This window comes from Aythya ferina (assembly GCF_964211825.1).
Source record: "Aythya ferina genome assembly, chromosome: 8".
NCBI classification, from domain to species: Eukaryota; Metazoa; Chordata; class Aves; order Anseriformes; family Anatidae; genus Aythya; species Aythya ferina.
In genome coordinates, this window is record NC_140304.1 from 1,729,588 (window position 1) to 1,752,574 (window position 22,987).

The following is a 22,987-nucleotide window of genomic DNA, read 5'->3' on the forward strand; positions in this document are numbered from 1 at the left end:
AAACATCCAGCATTTTATTTGCACAAGCTTTACCCTTTGTTAATAGAAAGAGAACACAGACAGCCAATTTTAATTTAACTATTCTGAGGAATATTTCTCAAATTCATTAAGTTTATATTGTTATCTGCACAAGTTATTCCTGAGGTGTTATACCCAAAGATCATTGATGAGAACACTGCACAACAACAACATGATGCCACATAACAGACTTACAGTACAACGCTCTTAAAAGACATTAAAAGAGTTAAGCTCAATTTTATTGGCATATATCTTAAAATATTACACACCATTCAACTTTGGGGAAAATTCCAACTTTATTTCCCATTACACTGAAAAAAAAAGTGGTAATCGTTTTTTTCCAGCATGTTCTGAGACCTATTTAGCAATTTCTCAAGTGTTTTTTCTCTTATATCCATTTTACTGCACACATTTTAATAGCATCACAAGTTCTAGAATTTTATCTTCTGCTGACATAGAGACTTACCCTTTAAAGCATGCTATCTTTCCCAATTACAAAAATACTTCTTCCTCAAATAAACACTCTGCTTTTACTCATTTGCTTTAGAACTTCAGTGTAATGAATGACATTTAGTGACTCATAACTAGGCAAACCGCTTCTAATCAACCTCTGTATTCTTTCAGTGATCAAAGGTTAAGAAGCTAGCGAGATGGTAAGCAACAGTGCAAAGAAAGCCCAAAAACTCTCTTGTGCTTTTTTAGATTAAGATGAAAATATTCTGTCCACTTGGAGACTGTTATCATCCTTACTTGCAAACGTATGAAATTGAGTTTTTAGGAGACCTGCAGCTGTATAATATTGAACTTACACTTCCAACTAATAAGAAATGTAAGTCAGTCCCCTAATAATTGTTCTGTTTTTGTTTTATTGTAAGTAATTTATGGCAGAAAACAAGTCTTCATAGTAACTGAGACAATCTGAACAGTAACATAAATTGTGTAAGATTCCTGCCTGAACCAAAGCAAAATAAATCAGGCATGCCTTATCCTGTGCCTCTAAATATAACCTATCCTTCAACACCTGTGGTAGTATTATTCATTTATTACATTTTCTGCTTTTAGGTAAAGCAATATTAAATACGTTCAAGACAGCTTCTGGAAACAAGTGTGGTTTTGCATGGGGTCTCAATTGGTTAAAACTTATCCTAACTCTACAACCAATTATAGAAAAATTCAGCACAATTATCTATCCTCTGTAAACTTTCCTGTTACATAAAAGTAACCCATTATACTGTTAACACACTGAGACAGATTATTGTTCTTAACTTTCACCCATATTTAAAAGAAGATAGGTTTTCCAAGTTCCAGATTGTGTCTTTTGAGCTTCACTGGAGGACCTAAGAACAGAGACTACAGTGACCCCAATAAGGGACATGCACTGTTTGTAAATAGTATCGTACACTTGTGTATTTTTAACTGACAACAGGTTTTTTGATTTCCAGAAGTCAGGTCATCTTACTATCTACATTTGCAATTAGGAAAACAAGTGATTGCAATTAAAGCAAAAAACTCTAAATTCATTATTCACATAAAGAAAACGTTCAGTCATTAGGAAATGCCTTCTTGTAAAGTATACAAGATGTTTGAGTGAATCATTAAGAGACTTTTTCATCTAGTGCTTTAAGTGACATAAGCTTACGCGAAAGGCCAAGCCTGCACTGAATTGTGTGAGTTAAGTTCATTGTTTAGAAGTCTACAAGACACTGCAGTGTCTACACTATTGAGTGGAGACAGAAGACACACAGTTGATAAGTACAGGCTGTTTGTTAAAATCTTTCAGAGTTGTCCTTGCTGCCATTCTCTGAATCTTCTTCAGCTCTATGTTGCTTTTCAGTCACAGGACTAAACTAGCACCAAGCTTCGATACAGTTTGTTCATACCATACATAGCACAGCATTGCAAATTCAGATAAATGGATATTTGTTTTTTGGTTTGTTCCCTTATAATATGTAGCATTTTCATTGATTTATTGACTATTCAATTGTCATTTTCATAGTTCCATCAGAACCACAAGATCTCCTTCAATCAATAACAGTATTGATCAAATGTCATTATACTGTTTGCATATATTCTTTCACATTTTTCTGTCCTCTTGCTGTATATGCAAGAATACATACAGGCTTTCTCCTCAGAGAACAGCTTAATTCTATTGTACATAGCTAACCACAATTAAGATGAAAGGTCTTTGGAATTTCATTCAGAAGACTGATTTCACACTCAAAGAACACAATCAGTTACTTTCATGTTGCAGACTTCTCAACTAACTTTCTGTATTTACACCAACAACAAGATACCACATAAATTAAAGGGAAAATGTAAGCTAAGTACTGAAAGCATCAGAATACACAATGACCAATTTAAACCTTACTGTGAAATCACATCACCTGCCTAGCTAGGATTCTTTTGTTTTAAGCCCAACCTCAGATAAAGAAATTTACTTCCTTTTGCAGAGTTACATTTATTCCTTTTCTCAAAGCAGCACATTCTATAAACCTGCAGTGTCAGTCAAAGGCATAAAATATTCCTCTACACATAAGTATATGCACACTACAGCAGTATAGCTTGCTTTTAATTCTTTGTAGTTCAGAAGACAATTCATAATTTAAGTCCTGAATCAGTTACACATTATACAAAGAAAAAAAAAATAAAAGAATTGTTTTCAATTCCTCACAAAGTATTCTGTTAAAAATCAACATTTTACAGTTGACAGTAGTAGCTCTAAAAGTCCTAGCAGAGCAGAAAATACCAACAAAGCAGGTCATGCCAATTTTAAAATGCACATACTACATTTTTTTAAAAGCTGTAGTAAGTCTAATATTAGAAATGAAATACAAACTCACTTGAGCAAATGGGACTTCCCTCTCACTTCTTCAGAATACAAAGTCACCATGAGCAGCTAAATTCTAAGATAACAAACCAGTCAAGAGCAAGCAGAAAACTTGAGAATCCAGCTCTTATTTGCTAAGGAAGCCTGCATACCCAGTTCCATCAAGACCCATGTCTACATTAATGAGAATTTACTTTGCATTCTTACCTAAAGACGCTCATGAAAGAATCAGGCTAAAACAGATGAAACCAAATTGCTCTTAAAAGTGTTTAATGTAATTTAATGGAGAAAGATTAGTTTTTATAGTCCAAAGTATTCCCAAAGTAGAACACTAAGCAACATGAAGAGAAGCAAAATCTGTGTTTAGCTAAGTTCCATATCAAAATAATTATTGTAATAGCGGGGTGTGGACAATAAGTGTTGAAGTAACAGATTTTTTTGTTTCCCTGACTGCTGACAGCTTGCAACTGCAAATGGACACCCAGATTCCACAGTAAGCCTTCATATGCTTTGTCTTACAAATAGCTCCCAAAAGAGCTAAGGGCAGGATAGGATTTTTTTTTTTTTTTATTTTAATAATTTGCTGTTTGGTAGCTGGTCAGATTTATCACAGTTATTTATTAATAGTGTAAGTGTTTTGACAATGCAACATACATTTTCAGTTCTTAGAAACTAGGTAGGTAGTATGCAGGAAACAAAATTAATCTCAAGTACTCATAATTCTGCCTCTCGATAACTAACAGAATGCCATGATAGCTTTTTGACTATAATAGTTTGCAGGAAAAATGTCATGATAATTTTAAGTACTGGGGAAGGGGGTGTTCCTGTTTTTGTATCATAACACTGTACACATAAATCACAGTAATCCAGATACAAGTTGCAATACAATTCATTTTTTCAATGACTTTTTGTCCTCAGTGTTTAGCTGTATGTCTAACGGACCCAAGGAATCCAGGGAAAAAAAAAAAAATCTACTCACCTTTGTTTGTTTTATTTGTACTAAGCTGTGAGATCCACTTCCGCATTAAAACAAACCTGCAAAGTAAAACAAAAATTTACTGCACAGCTGTCATTGTTTTCTGCTTGTGTTCTATAACACCAGCCAAGAAAAGCAAAACAAGAAATTCCTACCCACAGATGAATTCTACCAGTTTTGTCTCAGGTTGGAATATCAAAATTCTAGTGTATTTCTGTCAAATAAGCATGATTTTCAAATAACAAATGTTGTTTCTAATCTACCAAGAAACCATATCAAGTATACGTATGCTATTAAAGTAAGTGGGCAGAAAAGGGGGAAAAAAGTCGCATTACAAGAAAAGTTCTCCTGCATCCTCTGCCAGTGCCTTCACACTCAGCTATCTTATTTTCACCAAATGGGGAATGAAGCACAGAGAGGAAAATGGCTACAAACAAAAACAATTTTCTAACCTTCTTAGTAAAAACTATCAGCATATCTGGAATTAAGTGTTGGGACAGTTTTAATACCAGGCCTCACCAACTCCTTGCTTTTCCTAGGAAAAAGTTGTGTTAACTATCATTTTAAGGTTAGCCGTCCCATTTAAAAATCTTAAACTACTTTGCCTTCATGAAGGCTGATTAATGTCAGATTAAACATTCTATTTTCAGTTTTGCTTATGGATCTTCAAAATAACTACACAAGGAAACTTTTCACTTTCTAGTTGGAGGCATCAAGCTAAATGACCTCTGGAAGATGCTCTGAAAGTCACTGAAGTTGCACCAGATTTGGGTACAGAACTGGTTTATTACCAAAGACAACCAGCATTCAGCTTTCCAGCAGAGGTTATTCGTATATAGACTAAACCCATGTATCTATCACCAGAATTAACTCCGGAAGAGATACGTATCCTCACATACTACCTAAAGATTCCTCTCCTAAATTTGTCAGTTTTTTGAATCTGAGTTCCCCAGACAGCCTGTCTCAAAGCCACCCGTCTAAATTACACAGGCAACATAGTTTTCATGGTTCCTGACTCAACTGCAGACCAAATCTTTGCATCGAAGGACTGAGCCCAGACAACCGAAGGCGACAACTGCAGTAATCCAGCAGGCTGTAACACTTTTTTCATGGAATACCTTATTCTGGACCTAGCAGTTCGGACTGTTGCATGAAACCGAAAGCCTTAGCCTACATAATCTGGAAAGCATCTACTCCTTAGATAAAGCTTAAACACAGGTATTCTCAAATGTAGTACTCTTTGTTCACAGGGAGCTCACAAAGCACTTCAGGGGAAAAAAAAAAAAAAAAAAAAGTGGGGTTACCCTTTATTTACATCTGGCACAGAAGCAACGAGAAGGGAATACAGAAGATGGACCATCATAATTAGGATATTGTCCAGCTGAAGGGAAGGTGACATAAATTTCACCATGAGACTATCAACAAGCAAACTGCTGAAGGACCAAAGGGCTGGCCACCGCAGCCCTGCATTACAATTCTGCAGGGCCCTTTGAAGTTTATCTCCCCCTTTAGGGATTTCAAAACCTCTGGTGTTCAAAGATTCACCCCACGGGAGACGCTACCTGCAGGGGCATGCAAGCATTTCAGTGCAGGCAATGCAACCCACAGTGAGACACACCAACCTTAGCCCACACTACTGACAGCATCATGACTCGCACTGTTCAAAGTGGCCGAACCCACACTACTTAACCAACACTCACCCCTCAAAGTCCTAATGCTGTGAAGGACAATTCCTCTCACTCCAGCACAAACAATCAAATCTTAACACCTACTATTCATTTCAAGAGTGTTGACACTTGAAATAACCGAGCACCTGAAATTCTCTCCCAGTAGATCCAAGAGAGGTACTTCTCCAAGACTCCTCAGGGAAAGGCAAAGATTTCAAAATCACAAATGCTTTGCCTCTGATTTTTCCTGTCTTAATTCTCATTATCAGGAAAGGAAGTGGAAATGAAAGTGGCTCTCCCTCACCAGGTACTAAAGCAAGCATCACAGGGGACTGGGAAGCCAGTAAGAAATGCAGTTACAGTGCACTCACCTCGAGGCGTGACACAAGGGAAAAGTGGCCCACAGCAGTAAAAGGACCGCTACAAAAATGTTATGCTTCTGACCACTGACACACAGCTAGCCTGTTCTCCAGCAGAGAACAGCAAGTAGGAAGAAAACTGCAAAGGCAGAGATGGGCAACACCTCACAGGTACCCCCAGTGATATTAAAGGGACACGGACTCGAAGTGTCTAAAAGTACAAGCATTTCTCATCAAACAATAAATATGAAATAAGGCTGGTTTGTGGGCAGGGATTTCGCTTTGTCCAGTGGGAAAAAAAAAAAAAAAAAAAGCAGCATATCAATGATACTTCTTTTCATACAACATTGGAAAAAGGCCAAAGCAGGCACAATTTCTCCAGTTTATACGCAATGACTAAGTCACATACGTGGATATTGCTCAAAGGTAGAAGCACAGTCATGTGCACGCTACAGAAAGAGAGAAAAAGATTCTCAAAAAGCATCTGAGGAGTAAGCTAAAAATATGCAGGCTGTAAATTAATTGTTGATGATTACAACACACCAGTTAATAAAATGAAATCTTTCTGACCAGCTGGAGATCAGCTCCAAAAGCTTCCATTATACTGCTTTTCCAAGTATACAACAGTTATAGTTGCTACCCCCAAATTCAGGTTCATTAACAACAGTTAACTACTTTCCCATCTATACAAATAGCAGAGAACACTTCATCCATGACTCGTATCAAGCTCACAGCCATTCACAATAAAAGGTTTACATGATGACAAATAATCTGAGTTCAGACATGAGGTACTTCACAAAACTTGTTCAACTACCCCTTTGGTCATTACCACCACATTTTATTTTTAAGACTAAATTTGCTTTTGTTCACCTCTTATTCAAGTTATTAGGGTCCTGCTTGCAATAATAAAATATCTCCTAAATCATGCCCTTCTCTGTGGAGAAGTGTTTGAGAAACATAAGAACGCAAAGGTGTACAATGAAAAAATAAAATTTGCAGTAATCCTGCTAAGGGTTCTGATGCGTTTTTCTACCATTTAGTCCTTATCTGTAATACAAAAATTATTTCCTAACAGATCTGTAACAACGGATACTTCTACATCTATCCAGGGAAAGACCCTTATCTATCTCTAACCACCACCTTCTCCTGGAAAGGTTGCAGTCAGGAACATAAGGACATAAGGTGTTTTTGTTTTGTTTTGCTGTTTCTTTAAAGTAAGGAGCTACAATGTAATATAAAACTTGCTTTTGCCTCCATAGCTGCTTTTGATTTGAGGGGAAGGAAGGAAGACAAAAAAACAAGGGCTAGAATAAAATGTAAGAACTACTTTTGTTAGTGTAAGATGCAAAAACCACAAAACCAATATAAGAACAATATAACAGTATTAAAATGCAAAAACACAGCACAACACTTGCAGCTGTAGTCTTCACTTCAAGTACTTACTGAGATTAACATGACTTCATTAGTTGGTTGAGAGTGACATTTACCTTTATTAGGACACTGACGTCCCAGCAATAAGATCTGCTAAATTCAAAGGTGGTGGAGAGATTTGACAGGAGAAAGGATTGAAATTTCCTTCTAATATCTGATACAGCTCTGGAAATCTTTTATAATCTTACAGAAATCTAACAAACCTAACAAGGCAGAAAAAAAAGCTAACAGAAAGCAGAGGTTACAAAAAGCCCAGAAGCTGCTCCAGTTAACATCTCACCCACAACTACCAAGGATAAAATAATTTCAGAAGAGGACTGAAAAAGGAAAAACCTAGCTGACAGTAGTCTCTTTCAAATCAGTTACTATAGCTGAATACTCACTGAATACAAACCCAGACCTCCATTTTATCAACAAGTAGCGAGGAATAACCTCATCTGTACAAAATGTAGCTTCAGCTCTCTGCTAGCAGAAGTGGTTTTAATGCATTTTGATTTCTATTGAAAAGTATAAACCTAACTTAACATTCAGTACCGACAAATATATAGAACTAACATTCAGTGTATGCTAAACAAACACCTTGAATTTGAACATGAGATTCTTCTCTAAAGCCACAAAACTAATTCCCTTTGACAATTTGCAAGCGTTACCTGAACCTGTACTACACCAATCAAATGAATTATAAATGCCACATATTTTACCAAAAAGTTAAATTTGCAAAGGAAAAAATCACAGTTCTTGCAATAGTTATTGCAAAGTGTTATTTACATGCAGGTACCCTACTGCAGTCATAATTATCCAGACGTATAATTAATCATAAACTTAACACTTCACAACCTACATGGAGACAAAATTTAAGTCCTTTTATTGGAGATGCTTCTGCCTTCAAAGAGTCTTCACTGAATAAAAGAAAGCAAGAAAACAAGGGACTGAGAAGACTGCCTCCTGCATTTTCAATCTCCTGCTAGATTTTGAGTTATATCTGAAAAAATAGTTCAAAGAAGCTACAGTTCTTCAGTTATCTATTCACCACAGTAAAACGCAGAGGCACAGTTCCCAAAGCTGTGGTGAGGCTTTCACATGGAACTGCTGAAATCTTTCATTTTCCTATTCACAGGAAGTTTTGCTTTTTTACAACACCCCATATGGGACGGCGAAGCACTTCAAGGAAAAGTACGACAGCATAGGAGATGAACACATCCGATCATCTGAAGCTGTTTCAGTCCAAACAAGATGATTACAAGTAGATGAACGCAACACCAATAGGATTATCACAGTGGAGAAAAAAAAAAAAGTAGTCAGAGAGAATAACTTGATAAAACACAAGTTTGTTTTTTTTTAAATCAACTTATCAATCAAGTCAAATGACAAATTTAATTATTATTTCAAAAATGTCTATTACTTAGATGAAAAAAATGGAAAAGCCCTTGGAGGGAAAAACATTCTAGGTAGGCTGGGGTTTGGACTAATAGAACAGCCGTTAGTTAAAAAGGTTGCTTTTCATCTCCATCTCTAAACAGATATAGAAGTAAGCATGTAGATGTATACACAACAGGCACACAATCGAGATGGAAAGACATCTACAGAGAAACAAGAGGATATGAACAAAAAGCAGAAATATTGAAGAGCTGTTTGCTTTGAGCATGTATCATCCAGCAAGCAAATATATAACAATCAACATACAAATGAAAGCATCATAAAAGTACTAAATTCAAGTATCAGTTTAAAGATAGAGTTCTGAAAACATTTAGAACTTCCAGACTTCAAGAAATAATATTAATATATCATCTCTGAAGGGTACTTATCAATGCTGTTTCCCCACCAAATAAGCTGTAATATTCTAAATACTGTTGATATTCAATGTTTACAGTCCATCAATATTCAACTAAATTAAATGGCATCCTCATGCCATAACTAAAAATGATAGTTAACAGAACATAAGCAATAAGCTATAGAGAAATAATTCACCTTCTTTCTACATCATTTCTTTACCAGTTTAAAGTACTGGTCGATATTGCACTTGCATGATAAACACCTGCAAGTTTTCAGTCATCCTGCAGCCTATTTATCTTGACCACATGAACTAGCTCATGGTTCCCTGCAGTTACATACCTTAACGATAACCGCTTCTCTCAAATAGGATTCTCTCAAGAAAAGTCTAAAGCAGGGTGACAATGCATCTCCATTTCACTTCAAACTACTGACACAGTACACAACCTTGGCATCATCCTTGACACTGAACACTTCTCTTTTCATTAGACTATCTCTTCAATCTCTTTATCTCTTCAATAAGTTACCTGTGCAGTAACTGCCTCAGCCCTTTAGCTATGGAATTCCTCTCTCCTCCAGCCTGAATTACAATGTGTTCCTTCACTGTATCACCACATATGCTTTATATACAGCACTCCAAAATACAGCAACATACCTCCCGACCATGAGCACTGCATGAATGTGCTCCAGAAAATAGATAGAGTTACAAGAGATCTTGTGTACTTCACAGAAGCTGGTCATGGTTCCTTCAGAATTTCTAGTCTAGGTTTGCGTACTTAAGTTTCTCAGCTGAAGTAAGTTTTCAGAAATTCAAAACAGAAAGTTTTTTCACTACAGTACTTTTTCCTGAAGATAGTCTTTCAACACCTGAGGCAGCACCTTCCACTTGCTCATTTTAATAAAATATCTTGTTCCACTTCAAAGTTCATTTTCAGAGTAGCCAACTGTACTGTTGTTGCATGTTTGTAGTGTCATCCTCTCTTCTACAAAGCCCACTGAATTTTGATAAAACAAAAAAGGAAGCAAAGCTGAGTGTAAGAGTCAAAAAGTTTTCACAGTTGTGTACATCCCCTTTCATATATCATGAAGCAACAACATTCCATTGTCCAAATGATTTAAAAAAAAAAAACAAAAAAAACAAAAAACATATTATGCATTTTCCTACAGTCACGAAAGATGTGATTTATGTATTTGGCACAAGTTTGAGATGCAGTAAATAAGGCAGGAGGATTCTGCTGAAATGAGTCAGAAGATTGTTTTGTACAAGATTGTGAAGATGTGAAATAGATTCTAAGATAAAAATAATAAGCATGTACATTCAAAGTAAATAAAGCATATACAGTACTTAAGAAATACCATGCTTTAAGTACAGATACTCGCATTCCAAGCCTTAGGCAACCAGATACTAAGGGCCCTCTCAACTTCTTACCAATGACCACTGAGTAATCTTTCAGAAGTCCCCTTAATACAGAACTGTTACCAGCTCCATCTCTACTGAATGACTTGGGTGCTTTTTCAGTCAGGACATCTGACAGAACTTCTCAAGAAATTTAAAGCACTGCAGAAAAGTGGAACTGCTATAGGTATACAAGACATACCACACATATGGGACTTTGATGAAGAATAGACAGTTTATTCTCAGCCTATACCCACCCCCAAGCCTGCCACCTGTGGAATCCTGCCACACACAAAAATTCATCATTTAGTCTTCACACATCCCCTTCCTGACTGACCTCTTCATTATACCCCTTCTGAAATTCTTCAGCGTCACCGTGTTCTTCACAATTAATGAAAAAAGGCAAAAAGTTCATTCCAGAATACATACATTTACATCCCCATGCAAGGAAGTATAATCCAGATAGCTGCATGCATATCACTCTTACATACACCCCTTTCTTATTTTTAAATTTTCAAACAAGATGTAGGTTTTCTCTCTTTTTAAAGTTTAGATCAAAATACAAAACTGTTTAAAAAAAAAGATTTGCTAAAAAAAAAAAAACAAAAAAAAACAAAACAACACATTAAGGGCTTAATTTCTGGAAAACAGAATTACATTGACACATACCAAATAATTTGCAAAATAGCATTAGTTTTCTTTTAAAATGATTACCGAAAGAGATCACTTACAGTACTTCTTTTTCCCCTGCAAGTTGCTTTTATAAAGACAAAGCTATTACTAAAATTTAAAACCATTAAGTAATTTATTTTTGTAGAAAACAATTTTTATAATTATTTACTAGAAATTAGTATTTCCAGTAAATTGATTAATATTCTAAAACAAGAAGCTTGATGATATCCATTAATATTTAAGTGGATTTAAATCTCTGTTTCCAGTAAGGACTCTTTAACCTAAAAGAAGTATCTTATGCAACGTATCTAACAGTAGATGAAAGCAGCATATTAATAGTCAAGCCATGTTGTTACTGTAGCAACACTGATTTTGGGAAGCCATTTTCTCTTCAGCTTTAACACACTTCCATCACCAACAGTTCTTGCTACAATCTCTGTTTAAATCCCACAGCGGTAAATTGCTTAAGTTTTCTCTCTGGCTACATACTTTAGGATACCTCCCTCTAGACTATATTCTTTAGTCAAGTGTACTTACCTAACAGCATTCTCTAACGCTGTACTCTACATGATTTCAGCTTACACTAATGAAATCATAACAGTATGGCAATGCACTTTTAGAACAAGTGAATTTCAGAGACTAAGCGGTTTACAGCACAATGGTAAAGAAGAAGAGCAATGTAATTAATTACTTCAACCTTCAGGCTATGAGAACACAGTCCAGTACACGATTACTCAAGTAGCAGAGTGTATCCTTGGTCATTACACTAAGAGCAGTGACAGAAAAACCCTCAGATCAGAGATGACAAAATCAAAGCAGGTGCTGTAGCCAAAAGCAATTTCTTAGTAGATTCACATCTCCCTGGATTTTCTGTTAGAAAACTCATCTGAAACAAAAATAGCATGCACATTCATTTCCAACTCCTCCTCTACACTTTTGCAGTCTTAAAAATGACAGCACCTTAAGCACTTTCCTTGCTTTCTTGCAATGCCATTTTTAGAAAGGGCAGAGCCTAAAATCCTACAGCTCAAAATCAGTGATAAATTACACTATTTTCACAGAAACATAGAACTGTTTAGGTTGGGAAGGACCTTAACTCCACCTAATTCCAACCCCATGCCATGGGCAGGGATACCTCCCGCCAGACCAGGCTGCTCAGAGCCCCATCCAGCCTGGCCTTGAACACCTCCAGGGATAGGGCATCCACAGCCTCTCTGGGCAGCCTGTACCAGTGCCTCACCACCATCTGAGTGAAGAATTTCTTCCGAATATCTAATCTAGAACTATTCTCTTTTAACTTAAAGCCATTACTTCTTGTCCTATCCCTATCACTCATGTCCCTCCCCAGCTTTCCTTTAGGTCCCCTGTAGGTACTGGAAAGCGGCTATAAGGTCTCACTGGAGCCTTCTCTTCTCCAGGCTGAACAACCCCAGCTCCCTCAGCCTCTTTTAATAAGAGAGGTGTTCTGGCCCTCTGAAAAAAAAATATATATATAATTTTTCCATTACAGTTTGAAAGCAAGAAGTTGTGTGAGGGTAATAATAAGAAAGTGAAATACACTCCATTCACTGCAGCAACGAAAGGAAAGATAACAGAAAAGATTAAACTAGAATTTCTGAAAGTTGCCTGCAGGAAATCAACCTGCAAGTACCTCAACTAAACAGGATCCTACATCCAGATGCATTTCCTCACGAGCTAGTTGTACTTCAATGCATGGCTATCTTAGGATCATGAGCTGTAACGCCCATCAATGTCTGGTGAGGCAGCATTTCTGACACTTCTCATAGACCACAACAGGAAAGGGAATCTCATGTTCACAGCCTTAGAGGAAGCGTATATTCCACGTACGTGAACCTGCAAAGTCTAAGAAAAAAAATTCTGAAGATTTCATGCACTTAGATTTCCATAAACATTTGTAAAACTGTGCTTATAAACTAATAACAAATATCCTGCATACAAGGGCATAAACTTGAAATGTAGATAGGCTTATGTTGACCAGTCAGTAAGTTAGTATGGCTGAGATATTTTATTCTGATATCCCTACGATGGTAACCTCCAGCAGAGGACAGAACAGACACTGGAGTATTAGCATCTTTAAACACCACAGTTAATTCCCAGTCTGCTCATCAGAGGGCTAAGCTGTCACTATAATGAATGTCCCAGGAAGAAGAAAACTACATAATCACTTAAGATATCTATCTATGCCAGTACCAGCATTCTTCCTACAATAGTTTTGTCCATATAAAATACACATACAAAAATTTGCTTTATACAATTAAATTCAACTACTGTTTTTCAGATTTGAAAAGAAGCTGTAAAATACTTTTGTTTCTAATTGGGTTTGTATACATTCTATTCCTTGTGATATATGAAAGACTTCTTTGAAGAGTTGCACACAGGTACCAGTAATGTAAAGCTGCTTCTTCATTTTGCAGGAGCCTGCTTTATGAAGGCAGCAGGCTGCTTTGGGTGATAGGGTCAAGATGCGTCTCCCCAGAAGTGTTCAAACCCAGGCTGGATGGGACCTTGAGCAACCTGATTTAATGGAAGGTGTCCCTCCCCAGCCATGGTGATGGGGTGGACTAGAAGGTATATTTAAGTTGCCTTCCAACCCAAACCATTCTAGGATTGTATAGTAGGCATTGAATTTTTTTTTTTTTTTTGGTTAAGTAAAAACCCATTCCCCACTGAGCTACTCAATGTTCACTCTTGGTTTGGTAGCACTTTAAGCTTCTGACATTGTCTATCATATGGAAATGCTTCTCTCTTTGAACATATGCCCTTTAAATGTTTGTGGACTTTGTTTCACTGTTCACTTCCTTTTGCTTAGTCAGAACCTGGGCAAAAGTTTTCTATCTTCAAATAGTATTTGAAATAATTTTAAATTGCTTGAATTATTTGAAATAATTCTTCCAAATACACAATAGCCAATGGACAATCTCAATCTTTCCAATGTGTAAAATAAAATATTTTTAGTAATAAAATATCTGAGATTTCAGTTGTAAGCATGTAGTGTTTCATGTGCAGACATCTTCCTTCATTTGCATACACAGAGTATACTGCTTTTTTACTGCCTTGTCACACCTGCAGAAATAGATCTTCTGGCCGCGTTTCCACTACCTAGCAGTAACGCAGACCAGTCAATAAGCTGAGGCAGGACCTACAGGTTCTAACAAATCTATTTAAGGTCACAACATTCATGGCATACCACAAAACAGAAACCCCATTACACTGCAAGTGTTCAGTGACTTCATCTCCACCTCCTTAGCTGTTCCATTTGGCCACGTGACACACATTGCCACTTGTATGAAATATCGTACTCATGATAAAAGTGCTGATGTATCCATCACATGATGGATTACAGCAACGAATACCTTTGTTCTGGCTTTAGGAAAACATCCTCCTGGTACGCCCTCAAAGCAGCTGTGAGACTTTCAGAAGAGGCGACAGCAAAAAGGAAGCCACGCTGGTTATCCTGATGTGTGCATACCCTGTCCACTGGCTGTAGTTAGGCGTCTGATCTAGTTGTGGCTTTACAGTACACTGGGTTGTCAAATACACACATACCACAACGCTGTAAGTTCAGTTTTCCTGACCAAAACAGATTTTCCAAGCAAACTTTATAAAGCAGCCCAAGAAACAGAACAGACGTGAAATATATTCCCTAAGCCTACTTCACACACTTGACACTGGGTTACAGGAAGACTGCAGAAGAACAGGACCTGAACCAGCTAAAAAATAATTCAAAAATCATTAAGTCATTTGTATAAAATCAAGAGTATGAAATAAATACCCGCACATTTGGCACACGCCACACACACAACCACTCCATTTCAAAACACTGAAGACATTATGTCTGAATGGCTAGATTCACTAAAGAAAATCTAAAGAACAAGTAAAACAGAAGCTGAAAGAAGTTAACAACAAAGAACAGGCCAGCTTTCCCAGTATTACACTTCAGAATACCCTAACTAAAGCTATTCCCTGACTGTATTTAAACCTAGCAGAAAGTTGCTGGGAATTCATAATGTTTAGAGGAAAACAACATGACATTTGCCTTTACTTTTTTTTTTTTTTTTTTTTTTTTGGAGTTACAGGTTTCATAAATACTCAGATTTGTAAAGAAAGAAAAAGTAAAGAAATCAAGACTAAAAAAAAAAAAGTAAAAAAGTAAAGAAATCAAGACTAAAAGTAAAAAAGTAAAGAAATCAAGACTAAATAAAGGGAAGGATTTTTTTTTTTTTTCATTTTACCATTTTTTTTAAATCAGTTGAGTTGCCCTATTAAGAACAAAGTGTGAACTCTGAATTAAAAAGTATTGGTAACAAAAGGTTAAGCTTCATAGTTGAACTTCAATATTTATATATTCTCATAAATAAGCTGTTGATTAACATCATACTTCTTTGATTTTCACTTCTGAATGCCAAAATCTCCTTTACAATCAAAAAGAAATGCAAATGAATCAATAGTGATAGAAAACATTAAGAAAAAGGACAACCTTAAGCATATTGGAAAAAATACACTTTTTCCTGCTGAAAACGGCTTTCCAGAAGATGACTTTTTTTTTTTTTTTAATGAAGTTAAGATAAAACTGTTTGGAGGAATGAAAGTGAAGTCACAGGCAGATTATTTTGAATAAAATCACCCTGGGCCCTAGCATTAATAGTTATTTGGAAGTTGGAAGCGGGATTTGTTTTAAGATCATAGAAACCACAACACAAGGAATCACTTCTCCTCCTTTGTTATGTTCTCATCTCTTGACAAGAAGTAGGCACCAGCATTCTTCAGAACCAGCTTACTAGATGGACCTAAGGCCACGTCAATTTGAAATGCATTAAATAGAATTTCTTTTAAAAGAGCCCAACATCCTAAACACCAAAACGATCATGTAAAAGGAATTGAACAAAAACACTTTTCTATAAATGTCTTGGCAGACAAAAGAACAACTCCCTATTAACACTCCAAAATGGTATAAAGAAGTTATCAGAGGGGGTACTGCAGTACTTGGCCTGCAGACATATAAATTCATTCTTCTAATTCCTTAGTGCATACTACTGGATTTCTGAAGAGACCACAGAACCTGGATATCTTCTCAATTTTCCTAAATGACAATAAATTACCCTAGACATAGCCTTAATTTAGAACTTCATATCTTGTTCTGCAACACAACACTCTTACATTCAAAAGTAATAAAATAAGATTAAAATAGTTCATCTCTATGTGAAAATATTTGCATAGATAGGCAAAGGAACACACACAACTTCTGCAGTGATTACAAAATAATTAACATCTAAATAATTTTTGACATAAAGACTTGTTATACTACCTCTTGTATATCTTCTTCTCTGTTCACCTCTGCTACAACTTCAGTGGACTCAAAAACGTAAGCTAAATTAACAAGATTTTAAATAACTAAACTCCCAAACCGACCCATCTCAAGTCAAACAAACCTTACAGAATCCTCAATCAAGAGAAGAGATGCAGAAAACAAAAGGGGAACTACAGCTCTCAATTCCTACTACCCTGTCAAACATTTAAAGAACCATCTGTGTTGAAAGATGACCTCTTTCAAGAAGGCTGCAATAATTTTTTTTCCTCTCTGCAGGATCAAAATCGGAGAGCTCTCTGTATTTTAGACATTTCTAAAAAATAATTATTGCTGCATGTGTATGGTATTTTTGGAAATGGTAGGACACTTCAGCTATATAGTAACTCAAGTGGTTTCTCCCCAGCATCACTTCTATTTTTGGTTCTTTTCCTTGTGCAGAAGTAATCCCTGTTAACGCACATGACTGGTACAATGGTAAAAAATAAAAATAAAAATAATAAAATAGCAGTCTTTCAAAGTAGAGTGGCAGGCCTGGTAAACAATTTTTTTCTGTACAAGCTGTTCCTCTCCAGTCCTTATCCACACCAGGAAAGGAGATGGACTTTTCTAATCCTCCAGCACTTTCTGCCACAGGTATAGCAGTGAGAATCACCATGAGCTTAACCAGTAAGTCTTGCCACCTAGGGAGTTTGGGAACAGGGACTCGTAATTTACAGGAACATGGCACTGAATACTTGTGATGCACTTTATCTTAAAAAACTACCAAAAGAAAACATCTGTGAGAATCTTTGCTAAAGCCACTCATCAACACCTTCCCATCATAACATGTGTCACTGCTACCCAATACAGTCAAGGCTTTATAAGGACACGGAAAATGACAAACGCTATCCCAAAGTTAACAAGTCAGACAAAACAAACCTTCTGAGGTTTCTCCAATGCAAAGATATAGGAAGAATATGCAACATGCTGTCTCTACAGTCTTCGTTTCATGTACTACACAAGCAACCTTTCCACCTCAGTTTCACCAGCATTTCAGCTTGCATATGAGAAGCAAACTCTCCTGCCTCCCATTCTACAATTGCTCCAAAGCTTCCAAGTTTTTCCTTCACAGCTAATTGAGGTTAATTCACTAGTATCACATGCCCCCCCAACTTACCCTCCCACCTTTTCCCCAGAAGAAAATTGCCACAACATAATTTTTTTCTTAGTTATTAAGTACCTAAGTAGGGGGCACTAATTTCTACTTTGTTTTCAACTTCACAGAAGATGAAAAACTGTTTTTCTAGTTACTTCAGAGTTGTAACCATCATCATTATTTTTATGCACTGCAGTTGCTTTCACTAGATGCAACAGTTTCTCGGTTTTTAAAATGTTGCTCAAGAACAGAATAGATTAAGTGATGTCACTGATGCCTATTGGCATTTTCAAATTCCACATATAGATCCAGTAATAACAACAATAATAAAGGAGCCAGGAACTAAGCAGAAAAGGACGGAGTACCCACTTCACTGTGGGCGAGAACTGAGCGAAGGCAGCTGCGAAACTGTCACTTCCCACTCACTGCGATAGCACAAACAACCCCGATTTTCTCACAGAAGATACACTCATAACTATAGCATTAAAACAACAAAGCCCAGCACTTCTGTGTGAAGAAACAAGGTTATTTGTATCAGAACTTCTCAAGCAAAGGCTGTCCTCCCTTGAAAATATAGTTTCTAATATCAAGTCAGCTTATAGCAACAAAATAAAATGCTTTCGGAGCACAGAATCTAGTCTCAGGTTCCCTAAGATCATGCAGAAAAACAGTTTGTTGGCAAACAAAACAATCATAAATACAATAAACTCTTCAGTAACCTACAATCACTTTTTTGCTGGTTGGGAACCTAATTTAAGGGTCTACATTTTATAAAATTCCTACCCCCTTTTGATTGAAAAAATATAAATTTTTAATGTTAGTTTAACAACAGATGCAGTCTCTGAAACTCTACAGCCACAAAGCTGTGGGTTTATGCCTACATATGAAGATGAAGAAAGACACCAGCAATAAGTATTATAAACATTAAGTGCTTTTGCAAAAAGAGAAAGCCAAGAATTACTTCAAATCGGAAACGCTCCTAGAAAAGCTGAGTAGAATCAGAAACAAACAGCAGATATACTCAGAGGCCTGCTGCTCATGAAGGAAAAAAAAAAAAGTTGAAAAAGAAAAAAAAAGGCATCCTACAAACCAGGATGCTCTAGGAAGAAGAGCAAAACCAAAACCAGACAAAACCAAGCACACCAACTAGCACCCAGCACCCCAGGGACTGCAGCAGACAAGAACCAGACACCTGGCCACAACTTCTTACCAGCAGGAGCACAGCAGCTTCACAAGTGCTATGCTTTATAAGCAGCCATCAGTAAGAGTTTTCCAAAAGCAGCCCCCCAACCTCCTCTGCAGGCCTTTGCTGAAGGGAAACCTCAATGAGAAAGCCCAGCGCTGTCCCAGTCAGGAAGCCGACCTAGGAAGGTAGGTGGGATAAAGCACAATTCATGCTACCAGTGTGCCAGATGTTACTCAGTGAAGGAGCAGGTTGGACAGATTCAGTTACTACTCTTCAACGTTACAATGATCTGATCACATCCTAAGGACCTCTGCACTATTCACTCAAGCAAAAAAAGGACATGTAGAAGTAAAAGGTTGTAAATAAAGATAATCTATACAAGACCTGTAACATGCATCTTGCTTTGTTTGTGTTCTACCACTTACTTGTGGGAAGCACTCTCCCAGGGCAGAGCTAGCAGCCAGCCCAGGGAACCTGAGAGTTGCAATGATCGCAGTTCCAGTCTTCAGCTACAAGAGGACAAATCAATATAGCACCTGTTTCCCAGGATGCATCCTTCTCCCTTACAGCTGCTTTGTGAAGACTGAAACATTAAAGGCAGGCAAAAACCAACAAACAAAACAAAAACAACCTTCAAATACTCATAAAATAACAACCCTTTATAAAAAAAAAATCTGATGGCAAATACCAGACCGTAACTTTTTTTTTATTTATTATTTTTCACTCAAAAAACAGTAGGCCCTTAAATCCAAAGTTTTTGTAAGTATGGTACGTCCCTAACTTGCAATGTCAAGCCTACTGAAGTTACTGCACACTAACAACAGGCCTACTATATTCCCAAACCCAGCAACCTGACCTTTGTTCTGATTTGAGCACAGACTGCATCCTTTGGATTAAGTTTCAAGAAATACTAAATTTCTAAATAAGCCACCATCCTTCATCTAGTTACATGTGAGATGAAGCACTCAGTACCAATCAATACATGCCAACTAGAGATTTACCTTTTCCAATAGCTGGGCTGAGTCACAGTAAGAACAGTAGTTTCCCTACCAACATTACCACAAGTGCATCAATTGGAGGGAGAGCTTTCTGTGTTACCAAACTGGCCAAGAAATGACCAGTTAATATTTAGCATAACAAAATGCACCTGAAAAATGCATACTCACTGTTAAGCCACTCTCTCTCCCCCCCCCTTAACTTCATTGGCAGCATAAGGGCATTGCTGCAATAGTTCATCAACCTAACAGCTGCTGTGTACAGTTAACAGTGGCAGGAACGCAGCACAACAAGGAGATACTATTATTTGGGTTATTTGCTTACTTTTAAATTAAAGAAAGCTTGCTCTCTTTCAATGAACCAACACCATTTATGAGTAAATACAATATCATTAAGAGTAGACTTTATACCAAGATTAAATACTCATTACATTGCACACTAGGTAACATGACTGATCCTGTGACTACCAGGCTACAACAAAAAAAAACACATGTAAGTCCATGCAAACTCATTACATGGTCTTTCTTGACAGACAGCTGTGATTTGATCATCAAATTGCATGTTCTCTAACACTATTATTGCATTTGGCTTCATTTTGGTCATTTCAGTAATGAGGGAAATCACTGCAACTATTTCACATCCTCACACATCAAAAAGAAGCCCTTTCTGCAGCTTGGTGAACAATATGGCCGTGACTCTTATACCATCACTGCTTGTGTGAATTCTCTGCTACTAGCTGACAGAAGTTTAGGTTTAGACAACACGCTGTATACAGGCATAAAAAGCTATTTTTTTAATTAAGCATAAAAATGATGTCTTTTTCAGGATGGTACAAACTGTGGGGATTCCCTTAACCCATACAGACCGGTGTTATCTTTATGCATATGAACCAAAATGACCAACATACACAATTTCCTTGGGTAACTTTAAATCTTTTCCCAGTAGCTATACCAAGTTTACATCTACATTCAACAAAGCAACAAGGAAAAACACTTCACTATCAAAAACCTGCTTATATTTAGTGCACTCAAGGATAAGTGTATTCTGAGAGAAGAAAGACTTGTTTGGGTTTATTTTACCACTAATTTCTTCACACAATGAAGTTGTGTGAACACTAATTTCAGGTGAAGGAATCATGCTTTGGAGGCTCTGCCAATTTAAACCAGTCTAAAAGTCAATTAAATTGAGTGCAATCTTGTTCAGATATAACCTAATTTTATTAAGTGATCTTTTCCCCAGTCTCTTAATATATAGTACAGAATATCAAAATGTAGAGCACAGAGGGAACCAGTTCAATTTGGCTTAAAATAACTATATCATCAGAGTAGTGCATTTGGCATTGAAATGATACAATAAAAAAAAAAAAAAATACAACACAAAACGAACACACCTTAACAGGTAGTCCTGTAACAGCTGCATCACTTCAACTTTGTTGAACACAAAACGTTGTTTTAAGCTATAAAAATGTAAAAAGAAGGTGATGATCCCAACTAGCCAAATCAACAAGGCCTGTCAGCAACTGCTCAAAGGACTTTCATTCAAACCAACCTCAGGGGAAACCGCAAAAGAAGTGGCATGGCTACTCTGCCTTTTTCCAATTTTAAGTTCTGAGATCTTTTGCAAGTTGGTAAAAAAAACAACTGAAAGCGTTCCAAGTTAATAGGTGTGTGTGAGCATGCATGCGCTTTATTATTACTAAGAATTTTATTTCCTTTTCAGTTGTTTTCTCCAGAAGTGCCTTCAAAAGGCTTGAATGAAAACGTTTGTGCATTTGTAGGTTCTGCTAATGTGTGCAAGGATAGGCACAAACTATTGATTCCAACAGAAATTCCACTGACAACCAAGTGTCCATATTCAGCCTTCACTGTTATTTTCAAGTGGAAGGCATTGCCACTATTGTTTAACATCCTGTTTATTCAATTGCTGATACTCCTATTTCAATCAGTTGTTGCTCTAATAATTAACCTTACAAGGATGCTTCAAGTCATCAGTGCCTTTTCTTCTTACTAGCCATGTCACCCATTGAGATTTCAAGACTGTAGTAACCTCTTTTAGCATTCACTGGTAAACTTTCATACACATTTTCCTGGGCATATACCTTCAAGTTGCTACTCATTATAGAATAGATGCTGGATTTCAGGAAAAAAAAAAAAAAAAATGTTGAAGTAATACACCTTTGTCCTGAATTTGTTAAATTTGTTAAAAAAAAAAAAAAAAAAAAGGATCATTTTGAATATGACAATATACCATACAGATCAAAGAAAAAAAAGAGTTCTCTCTATAAACAAGAAAAGTTGGTGACAGTAACTGTGAAATCAACTCCTCCCTCCCAACTCCTTTTCCCTGCAGAGCTTTTTTTTTTTTGTATTAAAACAAAACAACAAACCTCTGCTTGAACAAGTGCTAGATGTTGGAAGACAGTACTTTGAGGGTTCCCTCCTGTGGTTATAATTCATGTATAACTCTGCACCACATCCCTCCGCAGTTACGTTAGACAGGTTTGCAACATCAGCTTAGATTATAAATCAATGTAATAGGATTGTCACACTACACTGCTCCTCTATGTGCTCTACTTAAGCTCCTCTCCCAAAAGGAAATCACAGAATTTTCTCTGCATCTAAGTGACCCACTAAAAGCTTCTCAGGACCTGTTTCACTTTGTCTAATCAGTTCATTTATTCTGCCCTCAAGTCATCTGCCTTACACAAGTCAGGTAGCAAAGAATTTTATATAGGAGAATCACATCCAGTTGTCAAAACTCCCAAGTACCTCTTACATGTGAAAATTCTTCCATTAAAGACTTGTTTTATAATTTGAATGAAAAAATATTTAACAGCTTTTATAAAGAAAATGTATTGCGCAAACTTGTCAGTAACAGGTAAAATTCTGCAGTGGAATTCCAGAGATGCTTATCAGCCTCTTGGAGTGTTTGTCGCATGTGTTAATTCATTAATCTACACAACACGAAACAGCTTCTTCCTCTAAAATCTGGTGTACATTCATTCCCCATATGCATCTCAAAGAGAAGTTCCATGACACAATCTTCATAATTAAACTATGTGCTAGAAAGGACAGGGGGGTCAGAATATCACTGCAAATGAGATCTTGCTTAAAGGGCCAGAGTTGTACAGCACGAACAGAAGCCTATTTTGATATACCATGCTTACATTCCACTGCCTCCGTGACTTGTCAATTTACAGCCCGCGTTACCCACTTCCAACAGAGT

General features: G+C 36.8%; 1 protein-coding gene across 9 annotated transcripts in view; it reads right to left on the reverse strand.

Moving 5' to 3' along the window:
- ZNF644 (zinc finger protein 644) overlaps positions 1 to 22,987 on the reverse strand; it is a 53,970-nt gene that overhangs the window by 28,600 nt on the left and 2,383 nt on the right. For 7 of the 9 annotated variants that reach the window (XR_014695525.1, XM_084527821.1, XM_084527819.1 and 4 more), the window contains exon 2: positions 3,825 to 3,880. The exons of 1 other annotated variant lie outside the window; for it this stretch is intronic. The gene's annotated coding sequence lies outside the window, so the exon portion shown is untranslated. Of the gene's footprint in view, positions 1 to 2,858; positions 2,922 to 3,824; positions 3,881 to 22,987 lie in introns of those variants that run through there. One more of the 9 variants, XM_084527822.1, reaches the window with a different exon arrangement.